Source organism: Artemia sp. Qi Xiang Cuo, chromosome 13 (assembly GCF_049724085.1).
Source record: "Artemia sp. Qi Xiang Cuo chromosome 13, ASM4972408v1, whole genome shotgun sequence".
In the NCBI taxonomy this organism is placed as follows: Eukaryota; Metazoa; Arthropoda; class Branchiopoda; order Anostraca; family Artemiidae; genus Artemia; species Artemia sp. Qi Xiang Cuo.
In genome coordinates, this window is record NC_142806.1 from 23889382 (window position 1) to 23910545 (window position 21164).

The following is a 21164-nucleotide window of genomic DNA, read 5'->3' on the forward strand; positions in this document are numbered from 1 at the left end:
ATACCTAATCTGCAAACCAGATAACTCAATCCTTTAAATTTTTCTTTTTCTTTCTAAACATTAATCTATAAACACACCAACTCGATCTATTGGGGTTGGGTTACTACTTTGTAGAATACCAGGAAGCAACAATCAATCCCATGTAAATATTTTCCCTTGAACCAAAGAGCGCCAGACACTTCCGGAGACAATGGTCCAAATCTTCATCCTCATTTCTACAAAATGGTAAGCACAGGACCCATCATGAAACACTTTCTTTTAATCAAACGCTTTTTGCCTGCTCTGAATTGGAAGGAAATTTTTCCTAAGTTGAATGCATCGACGTAAAACCATAGCCGGTAAATTAAATTTAAAATAAACTTCCTTTCCAAAGTAGGTTTAGCCTGATTATAATATTTCAATTTTGTAGAATTTAAAGCCAGCTCCTACCAATACTGAATTCCTTGACCCTCTAAGATGAATTGTACCTTACTTTCTAAATCTGTAGGTAAATCATGAGGACCAAGACTTTCTAGTCCCACTCTTTCTAGTAATGACTTAATGGGATGGGATGACATAGTAATTTCTAGTAATGGGATGGCCACGACGTTCTCAAACAATTTTTCAACATCTGATCATATGTCGTTCTTATTCTTAAGTATCTTTGTTTCTCGTAAGTAACTTCAACCAAAATTCACGCATGAAAATAGACCTACGTAGCTTTGAAGAAAATGTGCCCATATCACCTTTCAGAATCTGTGAATGAGTTGTCTGATGTAGCCCAAACACTTTTTTTTACAATATTGTTGCTGGATAGACTCCAACTGCTGAGCCACTTCTCCACCCCAAATCTCTGCTCCATATTCTACCACTTATAAAACTTTTGTATTAAATATTCTTTTATGCATTGGCAGGTTTTTAATTCCCATTATCGTGAGGTTTTTAAAAAATACAAACATTGTCACTTTGCCTCTAATAATTATTTCATCAACATAACTCTTTAAACTTCCATTTTCTGATAAAGCAAATCCCAAATGTTTATGATTTTATTTACATTCAGTTCCTTATAGTTAAATTTAAATCTATAATTTTCTTCACCATTTACTTTCCTTTTTTTTAAATAACAAATTCACTCTTTTCAACACCCAGTCTTTTTTTTAAATCTCTGAACATTCCTCTGTGAGATTCAGAAGCGTCTGCAGATTTAGTGGTGTACTAGCCACCAAAGTAATATCATCTGTAAATAACAAAAGTGATTGTTTTCAACTTCCTAGAGTAACTATCGGAACCCATCTATTCTATAAGAAACTAAAAACTTCATTTCTATAAATATTAAATAATATAGGAGAAAGAGTGCTGCCCTGTTTTACTCCCAGTTTAGTATTAAAGAGCATAGAAACCCTATTGCAAACTAGTCTGATTTTATTTACGCAAATATACATACTCACTATCGACTCACAAATAAATGGGGGAGGCCTATTCTAAACAGGGCTTCTTTCAATAACTCTTTGTTGACACTGTCAAACGCCTAATGGATGTCCAGAAATCTTGTATAAAGACAAGTTTTTCCCTTCCCATATTCATCTATTAATGCCTTCAAAAAATACTCTATCTGTCGTCCCACACCGTGTCCTGAAACCTTCTTGTTCCCGATATATGATATTATTTTTATTTAACCAATTAGATAGCATAGTATCTAATATTTTCTCCATTACCTTACTTAAGGAGGAACTAGCGTTAATAAACGCCAATCTGCGTGTGCCTTCGGGTTTCCTTTCTTAAACAGAGGTATACAAAATGGTCTCTTCCAATTAGCCTACTTGGCCATTGTCCTGAAGTTAAGACGTTATTACAAGGTAAAACTATTATCGGCATAAAAGTTGAAAAAATGTCTTAAATAAACTTATTAGTGCACCATCGACACCTGCAGCAGAACCTCCTTTTAAACTCTTAAATGACAACTTGATCTCATCATTACTCACTTCCCCTACTAACTCATAATCATGTTCCCTCATAGGATAAACAACCATATGTGTGCTATCTCTTGTATTTCTGCACAATCACCTTCCAAACTTTCCAGGTAATCAGACCATGAATCTGCTAATCAGGCCAGAGAAATATACCTAATCGATAAGAAAATACGAATAAAAAAAAAAAAAAAAAGTGAAAAAGTTTCTAAACTGCCCAAAAATACTTTCGGCAACCCTGGCAAATGAAAAAAGCGCTCCTTATCTCTGAGACAAAACTGTTATCTATTGAAACTTGCTTTATTTCTGGCATTATTCCACATTCAGTATTGACCAAAGTTGAGAACCGTCTCGAGATCTAAAAAGCTCTACTTGTAAGTTTGTTTCAGTATGCTCTTATTCTGTTATATTTCTCTTCTATGCTCTATACCGTTTAATTTAATTAGGATGGTGGCAAAAAAATGGCGACGAAACAAGGGCGATAATGGGATGACCGAGCAGGCTTAGGATTCGACCAATCAAGAATTGGATTTCAGCAAATAATTTTTTAGACCTAACTACCTTTCTATTTATAATCCAATAGGATTGAGAATCTAATGAAGGGTAAACAATTTGGTAAATTTTTCGCAGTTTATACTGTTTAATTACGAATACAGTAAACATACCACTCGATGCCTTTTTTATGCTCTTTCCAAATATAATAATCATTTTTGTCGGAAATGAATTTTTACAGCCACCCCTGTATACTACCAATTCAGGGTATATATTTGCACATCAGGGGGAAGGGGGTGGTTTGTAAATTTTATTTCTGATGTAATTGAGAGGTAAGTTTAAACTTTACCCAACCCCCCTAATGTGCAAATATATACCCTGAATTGGTATATACAGGGGTGGGGGTAAAAATTCATTTCCGACAAAAATGATTATTATATTTGGAAAGAGCATCAAAAAGGCATCGAGTGGTATGTTTACTTCATTCGTAAGTCAATAATATGAACTGTGAAAAATTTACCCAAAGTTTTAATTAAGACAATGAAAAAATGACAAGAATGAAAATTGTTTTCAATGTTTTAGTCAAATTTTTACACAGTGAAGGAGAAACAATTCTTACTTCCTAATATGCAGAATAATTGTAGTTAACACATTTTCACTGTACCATAAACCCCTCTAATGTCCATAAATATAGCCAAAATAATATAATCTCCATGTGTTTTTTCATTTCTTGATTTCGTCATTGTTAGTTTAATTTATGACTACATGGACTGGAACAAGAGTGACGCATGGCAAAATGGATGGGAAGTATATAATTTAGGCTACATATTTGCACAATGGGGAGGGGTGGGGTGATAAAGTGTTTTAGAATTTCAGTTAAAATATGTTAATTACAATTATTCGTAATATTATGAAGTAAGAATTGATTTCTTGACATGTTTCCTTCTCAAAAGCCTCAGTTCTAGGCTTATACCTACATTTCATTCTAACTAAGGATTGAAGGTTAGTGTTTTTAATTTGCTTTTCATTTATTTATTTCTCTGAGAAAGGACCACTTCGCTGAATCTTGTGACGAAAGAAAAACCAGTTGGGATATTAAAATATCGTGAACTTAAGTTTAAACGATAAAATAGAAAACGAAAGACAGTGAAAGAAAACGAGGAAATCTACAGCCATTGCAAAAAAATAAAAATAAATGTAATTATTACGGCCAGAACCTCTGCTCAGCCGTCCTCAGTGCAGAACGAAGACTTAAAAGTATATAAAAGTCAACGGGACGCAATAAAAAGACCAATCTTAAAAAATGAAATAAAAGAGAAGCCCTTTCTGAAGTAACAGTAAAAAGGCAAATAAACATAAATAAAAGAGAAGGAGCCCTTTCTGAAGCAGCAGCGAAAAGGTAAATAAATAAAAATTGGATGTTTAATTGGAGATCTGAATTTTCAATTGACAATTTATATGTATAAAACTCCTGAATTTCAATATTTTACAGATTTGATATTATTGAAATCTCCATTAGGCTGGGAAATATGCGACATGAACCAATTTTCAGAAATAACGTACAACAGGCAACACGTGCCAAGAGTGGCAGAATTGTACTAAGCGCTGTAGGAACTGACTGAACTGTGCGGCACACTTAGTGCTGCACGATGTGCACCACGTGCTGGGAAGTAAATGACCCCTCGGACACATGAGGATGGGAAAATACGAATCTGAACTAATAAGATCATTGCAATAGGGGTTAAGACAAGAAACCCTTGTATCATAGGCAGCGCAATAGCGCTGCCTAAGTAAAGAACGATGTTGGCACATTGTATTATTATTATTTTTTTTATGGTCTTAGACCAGGGTACTTCGTATCGAAGGAGTTATCGCAGAAACTTCGAGAAGGACTCATTCGATTGGAAATTGGAGGGGCTAGTCCCCTTTTTAATAATCGAAAGTGATCCTCCACCTTATCCCCCAAAGACCTCCACCTTTTCCCCAAACACATCCAATCAAAATTTTGAGATAACCATTTTGTTCAACGTAGTTGGAAGTTCTGAAAATTAGGTCTTTGATGATGACGACTTTGAGGATAAGGTTTTTATAGAAAGTGTGGCCGTAGAAACTTCAAAAGGGGCTCATTCGATTGGAAATTGAAATGGCCAATGCCTTTTTAATAGTCGAAAGCGATTGGAAGGCAACTAACACCCTTTCCACGCCCCCCATTTATCCAAACATCCAATAAAAATTTTGAAATAGCCATTTTGTTCAACGTAGTTGAAATTTCAGGAAATTAGGTATTTGAGGATGATAACCCCCTCAGAGCCCTCAGGGCAAGGGTTATAAGTTATACCCTGGCAGCATATAAGGTTTTTATTGAAAGCTTTGTTGTAGAAACTTGATAAAAGGCTCATTTGATTTGAAATTCAAAGAGCTAATGCGCTTTTTCATAGCCGAAAGTTATTGGAGGTCAACTAACTCCCCTCGCACGCCCACCTTTTCCCCCAAGACATACAATCAAAATTTTTAGATTGCCACTTTGTTCAACGTAGTTGAGAATTTTGGAAATTAGGTCTTTAAGGATGACACCCCCCCCCACAACCCTCAGGGCAAGGGTTGTAAGTTATGCCCTGGGGGCATATAAGGTTTTTATAGAAAGCGTTGTCGTAGAAACTTCAAAAAGGGCTCATTCTATTGGAAATTGAAATGGCTAGTGGCCTTTTTAATAGTCGAAAGTAATTGGAGGGCAACTAACCCCCCTCTCACGCCCACCATTTACCCAAACACATACAATCAAAACTTTGAGATAGTCATTTTTTTCAACATAATTGTAAGTTCCGAAAATTTTGTCTTTCAGGATGACAACTCCCCACAGCCCTCAGGGTAAGGGTTGTAAGTTATGCCTTGGGGACATATGAGGTTTTATAGAAAGCGTTGTCGTAAAACTTCAAAAAGGGCTCATTCGACTGAAAATTGAAATGGCTAGTGCACTTTTTAATAGTTGGCAGTATTTGGAGGGCAACTAACCCCCCTCTCACGCCCACCATTTCCCCAAACACTTCCACTCAAAATTTTAAGATATTCATTTTGTTTTACTTAGTTAAACTTTGTGGAAACTAGGTTTTTTAGTGTGACAACCCCCTCGGAGCCCCCAAGGTAGGGGTTGTAATTTATACCCTGGAGGCATTTCAGGTTTTTATAGAAAGTGTTGTCGTAGAAACTTCAAAAAGGGCTCATTTGATTGGAAATTGAAAGTGAATAGAGAGCAACTAACCCCCCTCTCACGCCCAACGTTTCCCCAAAGACATTCAGTTAGAATTTTGAGATAGCCATTTTGTTCAACGTAGTTGGAAGTTCTGGAAATTATGATTTTGAGGATGAAAAACCCCCAAAACCCCTCAGGGCAGGGGTTGTAAGCTATTCCCTGGGGGTATATGAGGTTTTCATAAAAAACGTTTTCGTAGAGACTTCAAAAAGGGCTCATTAGATTGGAAATTTAAAAGGCTAGTGCCCTTTTTAATAGGTGAAAGTTATTGGAGGGCAACTAGCCCCCCTCTCAAGCTCACCCTTTCCCCAAACACATGCAATCAAAATTTTGAGATAGCCATTTTGTTCAACGTAGATTAAAGTTCTGGAAATTAAGTCTTTGAGGATGACACTCCACCCCCCCCCCAGAATCCTTAGGGCTAAGGTTGTAAGTTATGCCCTCGGAGCATATGTGGTTCTTATGGAAGGAATGCTCGTATAAACTTCAGAGAGGGCTCATTTGATTGGAAATTGAAAGTTTTAGTTCACCTTTTAAGCGTCAAAAGATATTGGAGGGTAAATTCAATTTGAAATTAAAAGGGCTAGTGCCCTTTTAATAGGCTAATCGAAACTGATTGGAGGGCAACTGACCTTCCTTTCACACCAACCATTACCTCAAACACATCCAAGCAAAATTTTGAGATAGCCGTTTTTTAACGTAGTTTAAAGTTCTGAATATTCTGTCTTTGAGGAGGATCAACTCCCCCCCCCCCCATCCCACACCCATCAGGGCAAGGGTTGTAAGTTATGCCCTGGGGGCATATAATGTTTTTACAGGGCGTTGTAATAGAAACTTCGAAGGGCTAGTGTCCTTTTTAATAGTCAAAAGTGATTGGAGGAAAACTGACTCCCTTTCCACGCCCACCATTTCCCCAAAAATATCTTATAAAAATTTTGAGATAGACATTTTGTTCAACGTAGTTGAAAAGTCTGGAAATTATATCTTTGAGGATGATACTTCCCCCACAGCCCTCAGCGCATGGGCTGTTAGTTATATAAGGTTTTATAGAAAGTACTGTCGAAGAAACTTCAAAAACGGCTCATTTGATTGGAAATTGAAAGGGCTAGTGCCCTTTTTAATTGTCGAAAATGAATGGAGAGCAACTAACCCCCCTCTACCGCCCACCATTTCCCCAAACACATTCAATTGAAATTTTGAGATAGCCATTTTGTTCAAATTAGTTGAATGTTCTAGAAATTATGATTATGAGGATGACAAACCCCCCAAACCCCTCAGGGCAAGGGTTGTAAGTTAAGCCCTGGGGTCATATAAGGTATTTATAGAAAGCGCGTTCGTAGAGACTTCAAAAACGGCTCATTCGATTGGAAATTGAAAGGGCTAGTGCCCTTTTTAATAGTCGAAAATGATTGGAGGGCAACTAGCCCCCTCTCAAGCTCACCATTTCCCCAAACACATCCAATCAAAGTATTGAGATAGCCATTTTGTTCAACGTAGATGACAGTTCTGGAAATTAGGTGTTTGAGGATGACACTCCCCCCAAAGCTCTTAGGGCTCAGGTTGTAAGTTATGCCCCGGGGGCATATAAGGTTTTTTTTTTTATAGAAAATGTCGTCATAGAAACTTCAAAAAAGTTCAATCAATTTGAAATTGAAAGGGCTAATGCTCTTTTAAAAGGCTAGTTGAAACTGATTGGAGGGCAACTATCCCCCCTCTCACACCCACCATTTCCCCACACACATCCAAACAAAATTTTGAGATAGCAATTTTTTTTTCAACGTAGTATAAAGTTCTGGATATTATGTTTTTGAGGATGATCAACCCCCCCCCCACAGCGCCCAGGTCAAGGATTATAAATTATGCCCTGGGGGCATATAAGGTTTTTTATAGAGCGTTGTAATAGAAACTTCGAAAACTTCGAAGGGCTGGTGCCCTTTTTAATAGTCAAAAGTTATTGGAGAAAAACTAATACCCCTCCAACGGCCACCATTTCCCCATAAAAATCCAATAAAAATTATTGTCATAAGTATTGAATGTAATTAAAAAACTAGGAAAAAACTAAATAGCCTACTTTGCTTGCCTTTGCAGTTCTGATCAGCTCTGGAGTTTCTGGTTTTCCAGAGACTCCTAGTGTTTTCCCCCCAGAAACTCCAGGTTCCTGGTTTTCCAGATACTTCAGGTTTCTGGTTTTCCAGAAACTTCAGGTTTCTGGTTTTCTAAAAACTTCAGGTTTCTGGTTTTCCAGAAACTATAGGTTACTGGTATTCCAGAAACTCCAGGTTTTTGACTTTCCAGAAACTCCAGTTTCTAGTCTTTGGGCTTCTTGACTGCGTTTCAGGGCTTCTCATCCCAGTTTTCTGGGTTTGCAACTTCGCATTCGACATGGATAAAGTCGGATATCGTTTCTGAGAGCAATTGGTATCCTCAGTGGCGTTCGATCTAACTTTAATAAAGAAAACAGACATTCTGCCGAAGCTCTGGCTCAGGGTAATATTATTCGGCTTTTTACGGATATAGGCAAATCTGTATAAGCAGGATCCTTAATATCATCTTTTAGTGTGGACACTAAGTTCAAGAACTTCAAAATTGTCGTTTCCCATTTAGTTAGCCCTATCTTGAATAGCAATGTCCGCCTTAAAGTCGTCAGTGTACATTGATCCACTGAACCAGTCCCTGAATCAGAGGCAACGCTATAGCGTTGCCTATAGTAAAGGCCACACGGCTCCAATGTTTTATTTTTTTCCCAGAGGCACTTTATATGGAAGGGGTCGTCATATAAACTTCAAAGGGGGCTCATTTGATTGGAAATAGAGAGTTAGGAAATAGAGGAAATAGCAACTAACACCCCATCCACTTCTATCATCTCCCCAAACCTATCCAATCAAAATTTTGAGATAGCCATTTTGTTCAACATAGTTGAAAGTTCTGTAAATTATATCTTTGAGCAGGACACTCCCTTCACAGTCTTCATGGCTAGGGTTATAAGTTATGCCCTGGTGGCATATATGGTTCTTATGGATGGAATGTTCATATAAACTTCAGAGAGGGCTGAAATGATTGGAAATTGAAAGTTCTAGTTCATTTTTTAAGCGTCAAAAGATATCGGAGGGTAACCAGCCCCCCCACTCCCTTTTTTTCCAAATGCATCCGATAAAAATTTTAAGGAATCTATTTTGTTAAGAATAGTTCAAAGATCTTATAACAAAACTCCGGCGTCGACAAAACCCCCCAGGACCCATGGCAGGCGTTGTAAGTTATGCCCTGGGGGCATATATGGTTCTTATGGAGGGTATACTCAAATATACTTCAAAGAGGGCTGATTTGATTGGAAATTGAAAGTTCTAGATCACTTTTTAAGAGTCAAAAGAGACTGGAGGGGACCTAGCCCCCCTCCCGCGATCTTTTTCTCTCAAACCCATCTGAGATAGAAAGAGCTTTGAGATAGCCATTTTCTTAGAAATAGTTCAAAGGCCATATGGCGAAAACTCCGGGGTCGACACAGTCACCAAGGGCCCGAGGGCAGGCGTTGTAAGTTATGCCGTGGGGGAATATATGGTTCTTATGGAAGGGATGCTCGTAAAAACTTCAAACAGGGCTCATTTGATTGGATATTGAAAGTTGTAATTCAGTTTTTGAGAGTCAAAAGAGATTGCAGGGCAACTAGCCCCCCTCCCATGCCCCTTTTTTAACCAAATGCATCCGATATAAATTTTGAGATAGCCATTAAGTTAAAAATTGTTCAAAATTCAGATAAAAAAAAATCAGGTGTCGACAAACCCCCCCCCAGGGCCAGGGGGCAGGCGTTGTATTTTATGCTCTGGGGCATATATGGTTCTTATGAAAGGGATGCTCGTATAAGCTGCAGAGAGGGCTCATTTTCCAGGGAGTTGAAAGTTCGAGCTCACTTTTTAATAGCCAAAAGAGATCCGAAGGCAACCAGCCCCTCTCCCCCCCCCACGCCATCTTTTTCCAAACCCATCTGATAAAAATTTTGAGATAAAGATATTATTGAAAATAGTTCAAAGGCCAAATAAGAAAAACTCCGGTGTCAATAAAACCCCCCAGGCCCGGGGGAAGGCATTGTAAGTTATGCCCTAAAGGCATATATGGTTCTTATGAAAGGGATGATCGTATAAACTTCATAGAGGGCTCATTTGATTGGAACTTAAAAGTTCTAGTTTGCTTTTTAAGAGTCAAGAGATTTAAGGGGAACTGGCCCCCAACGCCCTTTTTTTCCCAAACCCATCCGCTATAAATTTTGAGATAGCCAGTTTTTCAAAAATTGTTCAAAAATTAGGTTGTCCTTGGGGCGTATATGGTTCTTATGAAAGGGGTGCTCGTATAAACTTCAGAGAGGGCTCATATGATTGGAAATTAAAAGTTGTAATTCACTTTTTAAGAGTCAAAAGATATCCAAGGGCAAGTAGCACCCCCCCCCCCCTCACCCACACACCATTTTTTCCCCAAGCCCATCCGATATAATTCTTAAAATAGCCATTTCATTAAAAATAGTTCAAAGGTCAGATAAGAAAAGCTCCTGTGTCGACTCAACCACCCAGGACCTGGAGGCAGGTGTTTTAAGTAATGCTCTGGGGGCATATATAGTTCTTATGGAAGGGATGCCCATATAAACTTCGGAGAGGGCTCATTCGATTGGAAATTGAAAGTTCTTGTTGACTTTTTAAGAGTTAAAAGAGATCAGAGGGCAACTAGCCCCCCCCCCCTCTCGACGCCCTAAATGCATCAGATAAACATTTTGAGATGGATATTTTCTTAAAAATAATTCAAAGTTCAGATAAGAAAAACTCTGGTCTCGACACAGCCTTCCAGGGCCCCGGGATAGGCGCTGTAAGTCATGCCCTGGAGGTATGTATGGTTGTTATGGAAGGGATGCTCGTATAAATTTCATAGAGGGCTCATTTGATTGGAAATTGAAAGTCTTAATTCACTTTTTAAGAGTAAAAATTGACCAGAGGGCAGTTAGCATACTAGAATTCATACTTACTTAATAATTTTTCTTTCAATTTTGCTTTAAAACCACTAAAATTTTCTAGTTTCTTCATATCATTATCCAAATTATTCCATAAATTTATACCCTTTATAACAAAAGAAAACTTGGACCTGGCAGACACTATAGGTGGAGTATAATAATCATTTTTACCCCTAGTATTTTGGTTATGTATATTCCATCGGCTGTAAAACCAACCGTTAAAATACTCCGGTAGCTTCTTCATATTGTATCTATACATAAACACTAATATATAAAAATGATGAAGACCCACCGCTGGCAATATTCTAAAATCCCTATAGACTTCTCGAACTGATTTTCTTTTTGATTTTTCTGATAATACTCTAATAGACTTGTTTTGGATAATTCGCACAGGATTAACAATTGAAGAAAATTTACCCAAGCATACAGAAGAACAATACAAAATATAGGGATGGATTAACGAAAAATAGAGAAGCCTAAGTATACTAGTTGGAAACATATATTTAAGTTTATGAATTATCACCAAACTACGCGCTAAAATCCGGGATAAAGTTTCAATATTGGATTGAAAACTGAGAGTCTCATCTCTAATAATGACAAGATACTTTACTACCTTTTGACGAGCAATCATACCATCTTCATATGCTATATGCTGTATCCATGGATAATAATTCGATGTCCTCGAAAATATAGAAAAATTACTCTTAGAGGGGTTCACCTTTAGCTGATTCACTCTCAGACATCTTGAAACCTCATTTAGCGATTCTCGTACAATCTCTATGAGCAATCTCTCTGACTTTGCGATCACCACTAAAGAAGTATCATCAGCAAAAATAGGCACTGTAGCCGCGCTATCCTTTTTGATGATCTCACTCATTCTTGTTTCCAGTTTACTAAAAGACTTTTGAAGATCATTCACAAAAATTAAAAATAATAAGGGTCCAAGTACCGAACCCTGTGGAACTCCACACTCAATACAATTTTTATGAGAACCCATATTGCCAATTTGAACATATTGTTTTCTACAAGACAAAAAAGGACGTAAAAACGAAAGAGCTGGACCCCTAATCCCATAAGTTTCACACTTCATTAACAGAATATCATGACTGACCGTATCTAAAGCCTTTACAATATCCAAAAATACAGTTGCCAGTTTATATCCATTATCCAACACCATATTAATAATGCTAGTCAAATATATGTTTGCTTGATCAGTAGTGCGATCTTGACGGAATCCAAATTGTGTAGGAGTAAATATTCTCTGGTCTTCCAGGTACTGATAAATTCTGACCGAAAAGCATTTTTCTAGTATCTTAGACATAACGGGTAAAATCTAAACTGGTCTATAATTTTCAACATCACCAGTATTCCCTCCTTTATGTATTGGTATTACTATCGCTGATTTAAAACAACTCGGAAACACTCCCTCTTTTAGACACTGATTAATTAAAGAAACAAAAGCCCCGACCAACAGATCCTCAGAAACGATGAAACGAGCCGCGGATAAAGAGGTAAAGAAGAGTGCCAGAAAAGACCGGAGAAACCTGCTGGAGCGAAAAGCAGCGCAGGCAGAAGAGGTGGCGGAGAGAGGTGATTCAAGAACCGCCTATAAAATCACTAATGAGGTTATTGGAAAGAAATCCTATATTCAACATGGACCAGTAACAGACCCCGCGGGCATCCTGATAACACAGCAGTCTGACGTAAACGAAGTTTGGGCCAGTCACTTCGAGAAGCTGTTAAATAGACCTCCACCAGAGGATCCCCCAGAGATCCCAGCAACAACACTATTTTCCTTAGATTTCAGCACGGATGCACCGTCATCCACTGAAATTATAGCAGCAGCAAAGAAGCTGAAAAATGGGAAGTCACCTGGTGAAGACAGGATATCCACGGAAATGATCAAAGCGACTGTTATGACCTGCATCAAGTTCTGGACAGCGTTGTTCACAGTAACCTGGACGACCGCCAAAGTACCTTCGGATTGGAAAAGCAGCACGCTTGTGAAGATCTTTAAGGAATTCAACGGTTTCCTCCCAAGCACCTGGCGATGACTATGAATGATTCCCATACCTAGCAAATTACTGGCGTACGTTTAATTGCCGAGAAACAGCTTACAAGTTGACGGAACCCGTTGTAATAAGCTGGCGGGATTCCAACCAAACCGTTCATCTTCAAACTTGATATTTACCCTACGGCTACTGACGGAAGAAAGCAGAGAATGGCGCTCCAAAATCTATATCATATTCATCGATTTTGAGAAGGCATTTGACTCAGTAGACCGCCAAAGTCTGCGGAAGATACTACTGCATTACAGAATCCCTGAAAAGATAGTTTCACTGATTGTTGCGTTTTATGAAGATAGCGAATGCTGTGTAAAGACACCAGATGGCCAAACCCGTTTCTTCCCCATTATGTCAGGAGTTAAGCAAGGTTGCGTCTTGTCACCGCTACTTTTCGTAATTGTCATTGATTACATACTGCGAAGTGCAAGCACAGACGGTATCCAGCTAAATCCAGAAACACGCCTCAGTGATGTAGACTTCGCTGACGACATTGCCATCCTAGAATCATGCAAGCAAAGACTCCAAGAACTCCTTGACAAAGTGAGGGAGAGAGGCGGCCATTTCGGCCTAAAAATAAATAATGAGAAAACAAAATGCATGGCTACCACAGATTCACCCCTGAGCATCACTTGCGGAGACCAACACATAGAGCAAGTTGTTCATTTCAAATACTTGGGAAGCATAATAGAAAGTACCGGATCGACCACAAAAGAAGTGCTCACAAGAATCGGCCAAGCTAATGGGGCCTTCAATAGATTACGGAAAGTGTGGCGGTCCCAAAGCTTCTCTATACGGCTAAAGCTACGACTCTTCAATAGCAATGTTATGCCAGTGCTGCTTTACGCTGCCGAAACCTGGCACCTGAACCAGGAACAAGAGCTAAGAATACTTGCTTTCGAAAACACATGTCTCAGAAGAATTCTCAACATCCGTTGGCAGCAGAGAATAACAAACCAATCCATCCGTGACAAGACTGGCCAGCCTCTTGTGACACATATTATAAGAGTCAGCAGATGGAGATACCTTGGCCATGTACTACGTATGGATAATCTCCGACTACCAAATGCAGCGCTCCATTGGCAGCCATCGGGTCCACGCAGCAGGGGCAGACCCAGAAACACCCTGCGTTGAACGTACCAGACAGATCTCCGTAACCTGCACACATCAATCCAACCTCAGTGGGAGGACATACTTGCAGCAGCAAACCAGCGGGAAGATTGGCAGCTCCTTCTTGATGCCCTGGGTGCCTCTGGAGGCACATGTAGATCTAAGGTCTAAGGTAAGGTAATTGAAACAATATCAGAGCCAGAAGCGGTACCTTTCATACCATAAACAATGTTTCGAACTTCAGATTCTTGAACTGGGAGAATATTTAAAGAGATTTCAAACTCATTATGAAGTTAATTTTGAAAAGCCTGTTTTGCTTATAATCGACTCTTTCACTCTCCTTCCAACTGTCGAAAAATGATTAGCAAATTCTTCACAAATTTCCTCTGGATTTTTGAGGCTGGTTCCATATTTACGGAATATCTCCTGAGAGATTCCTCCAGATGATTGTCCCAAAGTACTTCTTTTCACATTCCATGTTTTCGGCAGAATTCCAGATACTTTTTTAAATTATATTTTATAATAATCTTGTCTAGCTCTTCGCAGGAGTCTGTTTAGGGCATTACGATAACTCTTATAAATTCGCTCATTTATACCGCAGGGATGACGTACCTTTTTCTCATACAAATTATTCTTTTTATTTATTGATCTCAATAAACTCGGAGTAATCCAAGGCTTCTTTGAAGGTTTTCTTCTATTGTTGTTAATATTCTTAGAGAATTTTTCCAGAGATTGCTTAATTATTTGGTAAAAGACTCTAAACTTAGAGTCAATATCCGCAGAGACTGAAACTTCTGTATTCCAATCCTTGTTGGCCAGCTCATTTCAACATTTCAGAAGTGCATCTTTATCGAGTAACATCCTCAGCTTGAGACTGCTCTTCTTCATGGAGTTTTCATTATCTACAAATGCCAAGTAACTTGCAAATACACCAAAATGATCAGAAGTATCACTTTTAAGAATGCTCGGACCACCAAACATATAATTTTAAAATATGTTATCCAAACATTTTGATGATGTCCTTGTAAAACGAGTAATAATATAAAAGGCAGGTATTTAACCAATTGAAATTATCAAGTTTAAAAATCAGTCTGTACTTGATCCATTATCCAATAGATCAATGTTAAAATCCCCCATTATAAAAATATGACTTCGATTTGGGATCTTTTCCAATTGTTCTTCAAGTAATTCATAAAACTCAATAAGAGATCCTGGCGATGGCCTATATACAATCAGAACATAACCACAACGTCCAGACAGCTCTAACTGCAAAATAAAAGACTCAAAAACCATTTCTTTATATATTAAAATATCCTCTGGGACACTTGCCCGTATAACGAAAACTCCTTTACTACGTATGGCCATTTCGCTCAAAACAGTTCAAAGGTCAGATAGGAAAAACTCCTGTGTCGACGCAACCCCCCAGGGCCCGGGGCAGGCATTGTAAGTATTGCTCTTGGTGCATATATGGTTCTTATGGAGGGTATTCTTGTATAGACTTCTGAGAGGGCTCATTTGATTGGACATTGAAAGTTCTAGGTCATTTTTAAAGAGTCAAAAGATATCGGACGGCAATTAGCCCACCCCCCCATCATGCCCTTTTTTCTAAAACCCATCTGATAAGAACTTTAAGATACCCATTTTTGTAAAAAATAGTTCAAAGATCATATAATGAAAACTCCGGGGTCGACACCTCCCCCCAGGGCCCGGAAGCAGGCGTTGTAAGCAATGCTCTGGGGGCATATATAGTTCTTACTGAAAGGATGCTCGTATAGACTCTGGAGCTCGTATGGCTCATATGATTGGAAGGTGAAAGTTCTCTTTCATTTTTTAAGAGTCAAAAGGGTCGGATGGCAACTAGCCCTTCCCCCCTCTCCAGGCCCTATTTCCTCAAACCCATCCGATAAGAACTTTGAGAGAGCCATTTTTTCCAAAATGGCAAAGATCACCTGACGAAAACTCCGGGGTCGACACAATCTTTCCGGGCCCGGGGTAGGCGTTGTAAGTTATGCCTGGGGGCATATACAGCTGTTTTGGAAGGGATGCTCGTATAAAATTTAGAGAGGGTTCATTTGGATTGGAAGTTGAAAGTTCTAGCTCTGTTTTTAAGAGACAAAAGAGATAAGAGGGCAATTATCCTCCCACGCCTCTTTTCCCCGACATGCATCTAATAAAAATTTTGAGGTACCCATTTTTTTAAAAATAGTTCAAAGGTCAGATAAAAAAAAACTCCGGTGTCAACACAACCACTCAGGACCCAGGGGCAGGCGTGGCAAGTTATGCCCTGGGGGCATATAGGGCTCTTATGGAAGGGGTACTCGTATAAATTTCAGAAAAGGCTGATTTGAATCGAAATTGAAAGTTTTAGTTCAATTTTTAAGAGTCAAAAGAGATCGGAGGGCCCCTAGCACCCCCACACCGTTTTTCCCCAAACCCATCCGATACCAATTTTTGGATAGCCATTTTTTAAAGTCAGTTCAAAAGTCAGATAACAAAAAATCCGGTGTCGACACAACCCCTCAGGGCCCGCGGGGCAGGTATTGTAAGCTATGTCCTGGGACTGTGTATGGTTCTTATGAAAGGGTTCTTATGAAACACTTATTTTGTGGAAAAAGTTTTTTAATTAATTTACAGTTGAGGAAGGGGGCAGTTTCCAAACCCTTGTTTGTAATGAAACTATATTCGTCTTGAACAAGTTTAGTAAGAACTAATAAATTAAACTAAATATTTGATGTATAATAATATTTATTGCTGAAAGCTCATCAGTTCAAAATTTTACTATAATTTAATTTTTATATTCAATATTAAGTATATAAGAAAATATTTGTAATAAATTTGTTTTTCAGTAAAGCGCCAATAACGCAGTAGGTTTTAGACTCTTACAGTGAGAGATGGAGGCGATACCCAAACTCTTGTTTGTAATGATTTTTGTTCGTTTCAAGCTTGATTTGCATATTCAATTTAAGTTTCACTCGCTCTAAGATTTATTTATTCATTTACATTAATATCTATTTATGTTTGTTTGCATTGATTTTTTATTTAATTTCTGTTCGTTTTAAGTTTCATTTATGCTTCAATAGCAAAATATTTTTTTTCGTTTTAAGCTTGATTTTCATATTCACTATAAGCATTACTCGTTTTAAGATCTATTTATTCATTTATATTATTACTTGTCGTATGTTTTTTGCTATGATTGTTTATGTGATTTCCCTTCGTTTTGGGTTTCATTTATTTAATAGTAATTTCTGGTCGTTTTAAGTTTGAATTTTAACAGGTATTCGTATCTGCTGAGCTTGAGTTTAAAATGGTCTTTACTTTTCTTTGAAAAACTTATTTTTTGGAAAGTTTCTTCTAATTAATACCCAGGAAACAGGGATCATAAAAGGAACTGAACCGGATAAAGAATTTCCTGGCGATTGCTAATCAAGTGTCCTGAGCAAAATATCTTAACGTTAAGATATTAACTCATTTCTTTATTTTGGAACATAATTCGGTAATGTTTTTTGTTGTAGTAACTGCTTGTCCTGAAGATTATCAGTCAATTTAGTCAATTGCGGAACTCGAATGCTGAAACACAATGCAGTTTGTTTTCCTTTGTTTTAAAGTTCCTTGATTTCGAGGCTTCTATTTCATTGACTGAACATATTGCCCGATGCGCTTCCTTAGTGCAATTATTTGCAATTTTTAAAGAATTTCCCCTAAAATTTTTAAAAGCTTATGAGCCTGAACTTTATCACTCAGACATTCAAGATCAGGGTTGCAATAGGTAGAATATAATGGACACAGAGGTAAGATTGATTTTGGGATCCAAGGGCTGCAGAGATTTTCTCATCTGTTTGGTTACTACCTTCATGTGTAGATGAAGTGAATAACAGTGTCCCACTAATGTCTTAAAGCTCTTCCTAAAATACCAACAAGTGAGTACTGGATGAATATAGAATTCTGTGCTTAGCTGCTTCATAAAACTTCATGAACCCCTCATATTCTTGAGTTCTTTTGCACTGTTGGAACGAATGTCTATACGTAATTGTTTTAAACTTTATGTTAATCTATGAAAGGATTGACTAGAAATTTTCCATATAAAAATAAATGCCCTCACAACTACAGTACTTTATTTTCTACAATGGTAAGCATTCGTGTTACAAACTGCTAGTACTACTATTAGCAATATACTGCAGCACCAAGCCGTCTGAGACCAACACAGCTACGAACGCTCCTCTTACATCCCAATCTACTTAAAGCTGCCTTATTTACACCTCCCAAGAAGCTCTCATTTCTATTATTTCTTTTCTTATTGACATTCTCCCACCCCATTCCGAGATGACCTGCTTTTCGTTTAGACTTAGATGGTTGGTCGATAAGAAAAATCTTTGGTATTCTGTCATCCTTCATTTCAGAACACGTCCTAGCCATCTCAACCTATTTCTCTAAGCCATATAAAGCGGGATTGAACCACGCTTTTCACTCAGCTTACTGTTAGAGATACGGTCTGTCAGACGGGTACACGAAGCAATCCGTTGTCAATTTCTCTGAAAAATATCTGCAAAATTCCCTCCTTCTTTTGAAGCCCCCACGCTTCAGAACCGTACTTGGCCACTGTCATCACTATAGCTTCCAATGTTTTATTCCTGCTTCACACTAACAACGAGTGAGGTCAATCAATTATTCGAAAACTCTGCCTTAGGAATATCAGGGAATATGTCTAGAATCTTCTTGGTAACTTCAAAATCTCGAACGCAGGTACGTGGTACAGTATGTCGATAAAATCGAAAACAGCTGGCAGCAACACAAAGTCATCTACAATTCTAATGCGAAATTTTAAATAGAATCTTTTTAGGGCAGAAACGCCGGCTTAATATTTTCGTTCAATATTGGTGCTACTTCCGCAGAGGTTATTCAAAATTACTACTATGAAAAAGAGACGAAAGTAGTACTTTTGTGCAACAAATGGCAACCCTGCTTGGTATTGTTAGGTTTGTAGACTACCTTCAGAAGTTGGCACCATAACTTGAAACTCTCTTTATAATAGACATAAGTAATTGGATTCCTTGAACTTACAGAATTGTAAATTGGGATTTCGAGTAAGACTAAGCTTTATTTCTACAGTTAAAATTTGTGTATTACTAGATACTGATAGAAGGGTTGGTGAGAAAAATAAGTTACCTTATTAATAAGTCCACAATTTGTTTAGGCTGCCCAATGACCTTCGGCTACTAAAATAATATTTATTTACTACTGGCGTTTTTAAGAGAATTAAAATTGTATACAAATTTATCGGCAAGTGTATTATTTACATCAGTTGGGTAGCTATTCATTGCATAGGCTTAGAAGAAATAATGTCTATTCGAAGTTTCAATTTCTCTCTTTACTTTCATCAGAAGAACTTTTTTTTTCTTGTTGTTTTATAGGTTGATTTTGTATTTGTAAACGAAAGTAGTGTAAATTATGGTATTAAATCCAGCTTGTAACTAATTGGAATTAAATCAAGCTATGGTATTAAATCAAGGCAACTAAATCCTAAACTAAACCCTTAATACAATCAACTATGGTGTTAAATCAAGCTTGTAACAAGCTTGTAGATTCAAGATGGAGTGTGATAATTTGTTCAATGCTAGTTTTATTGATTTTAAACCTACACATTTATTTATGCGTTCTCAGTTTGTTTTATAGTACATTTTAAATTTGGATAGCCTTCAGTTTCTATGTTTTTCTGAAGATACAGAAGTTATGGCTTTCACCACCAACTGCAGACAGCTCTTATCCCACTAAAAACGAAATTTAGATATTTACAGATATAGTAGCAAATATTAGAAGAAAAGTGGGTTTACTTTAAGATAATATTGTTTTAGTTACTATGCAAAATTGATCTGTAATTACCTTTACTTTATAACATAATTTCAATTACATTTCTTCTAGGATAGGGAGAGTAATTCAGAAAATAAAATCTGAAAAACCTTACAAAAAAGCTAATGAGTTCCATAAGGGTAAAACTAAAGGCATTTGGGAACAAATATTTGGCGATGCGTATTCTCCACCCCCTTCCCCCAAGAACTAAGAAATAAAATTACTTTTTTTCTTTTTAAAGTATCGATGGTCATTATAACTAAGAAACAAACAGGAAAAAGCTTCCTAGATACCCAACCCCTTGGAACCAATAAAAAGACTTATTAGAACTGAAAAAAACTATTGCACTTTTCAAAGAGCACATTCAACTCCTTATGTATATTGAGATGCTATCACACCCTCCATTTTATTTATTCAACTTTCTTGGGTATCGGAATTAGCAATTTACTTTGACTTAAGATTTGAATCTAGTGCAGTTAGCGAAACTAGCAAATTGTTGCCCCAGATAAAGTCTGGCTACGCTTTTCAATCAACAATGTTTGATAGACAAAAGTGTTTTTATATTTTTTTTTCCAGGTGTCAATCATTTGAAACTGATGGTTAATGATAGCTGGCACTGAAGCTGTTTGATTCACAGCAGCGGCTTCTTGCGAAATTTTTGCGCATTGTGGAATCATTATTCAGAGTATTGATATTGTGAAACAAAAACTATTGCATGGTCTGAATGCGTAGACGATGTCTGCAACTTTTCATGGCGTGATGTGAAATAGTGTTTCTAATTCTCTTTGTTATTAGACATTTATAACTTTGTAAGTATCTGCGATAGAAAGAATCTGTATAAAGAGGCAAAATAAGTAGCAATGTCATTTTATCGGTAATTTTAAGTTTCCACAATTGGAACATTATTAGTAATTCTTAGATTATGATGATCTTGCCGTTTCCAAAGAACTTTGTCAGGTTTATCAAGAGTAGTCATTAAAATCATGTTAGCCCATTCAAATTCTAAATTACATAAAAAATGATTTTTTTTTTCTAAATATATAGCCTAATAATCTTTGGTGTTAATGCCCGGGCCAAATTCACACTTGTCGATTAAATCAAAATTAAACACGATTGCAGCGCCAATTACGTTCGCCGTTTTGGACACAAATTACTGTTGGTGCAAACTCTTTAAACTAATTTCTTGCAATTTTAAACTTTTGCTTTTTAAATACAAGTGTGACCCTAAAATCAAGTAAATTGCCACGTCATTCATGATATTTGGCTTTCTTGATTGGTAGATGTGACTATGATGTAGAACGGGCATAACCGTTTGAAAGAAGACACGTATTCAAGAACTTTTATGCATACAGGGGGTACCATTCAACAAAGATTATCTGTAGCATGATGATAGGCATAGATAATGGTTACAGACTGCTACAATTTTGGTATTTATGCATTATATGGTACACACGATAGAAGTTAAGTTT

The 21164-nt window shown here is 37.4% G+C and overlaps 1 protein-coding gene across 9 annotated transcripts in view; it reads left to right on the forward strand.

Moving 5' to 3' along the window:
* Positions 1 to 2196: 2196 nt before the first annotated feature.
* Positions 2197 to 21164, forward strand: part of LOC148945099 (uncharacterized) — a 40585-nt gene continuing 21617 nt past the window's right edge. For 5 of the 9 annotated variants that reach the window (XR_016142732.1, XM_089099195.1, XM_089099193.1 and 2 more), the window contains exons 1-2: positions 2197 to 2320; positions 20272 to 20504. The gene's annotated coding sequence lies outside the window, so the exon portion shown is untranslated. Of the gene's footprint in view, positions 2321 to 20271; positions 20570 to 21164 lie in introns of all 9 variants that reach the window. The other 4 variants (XM_089099198.1, XM_089099200.1, XM_089099194.1 and 1 more) reach the window with 3 other exon arrangements.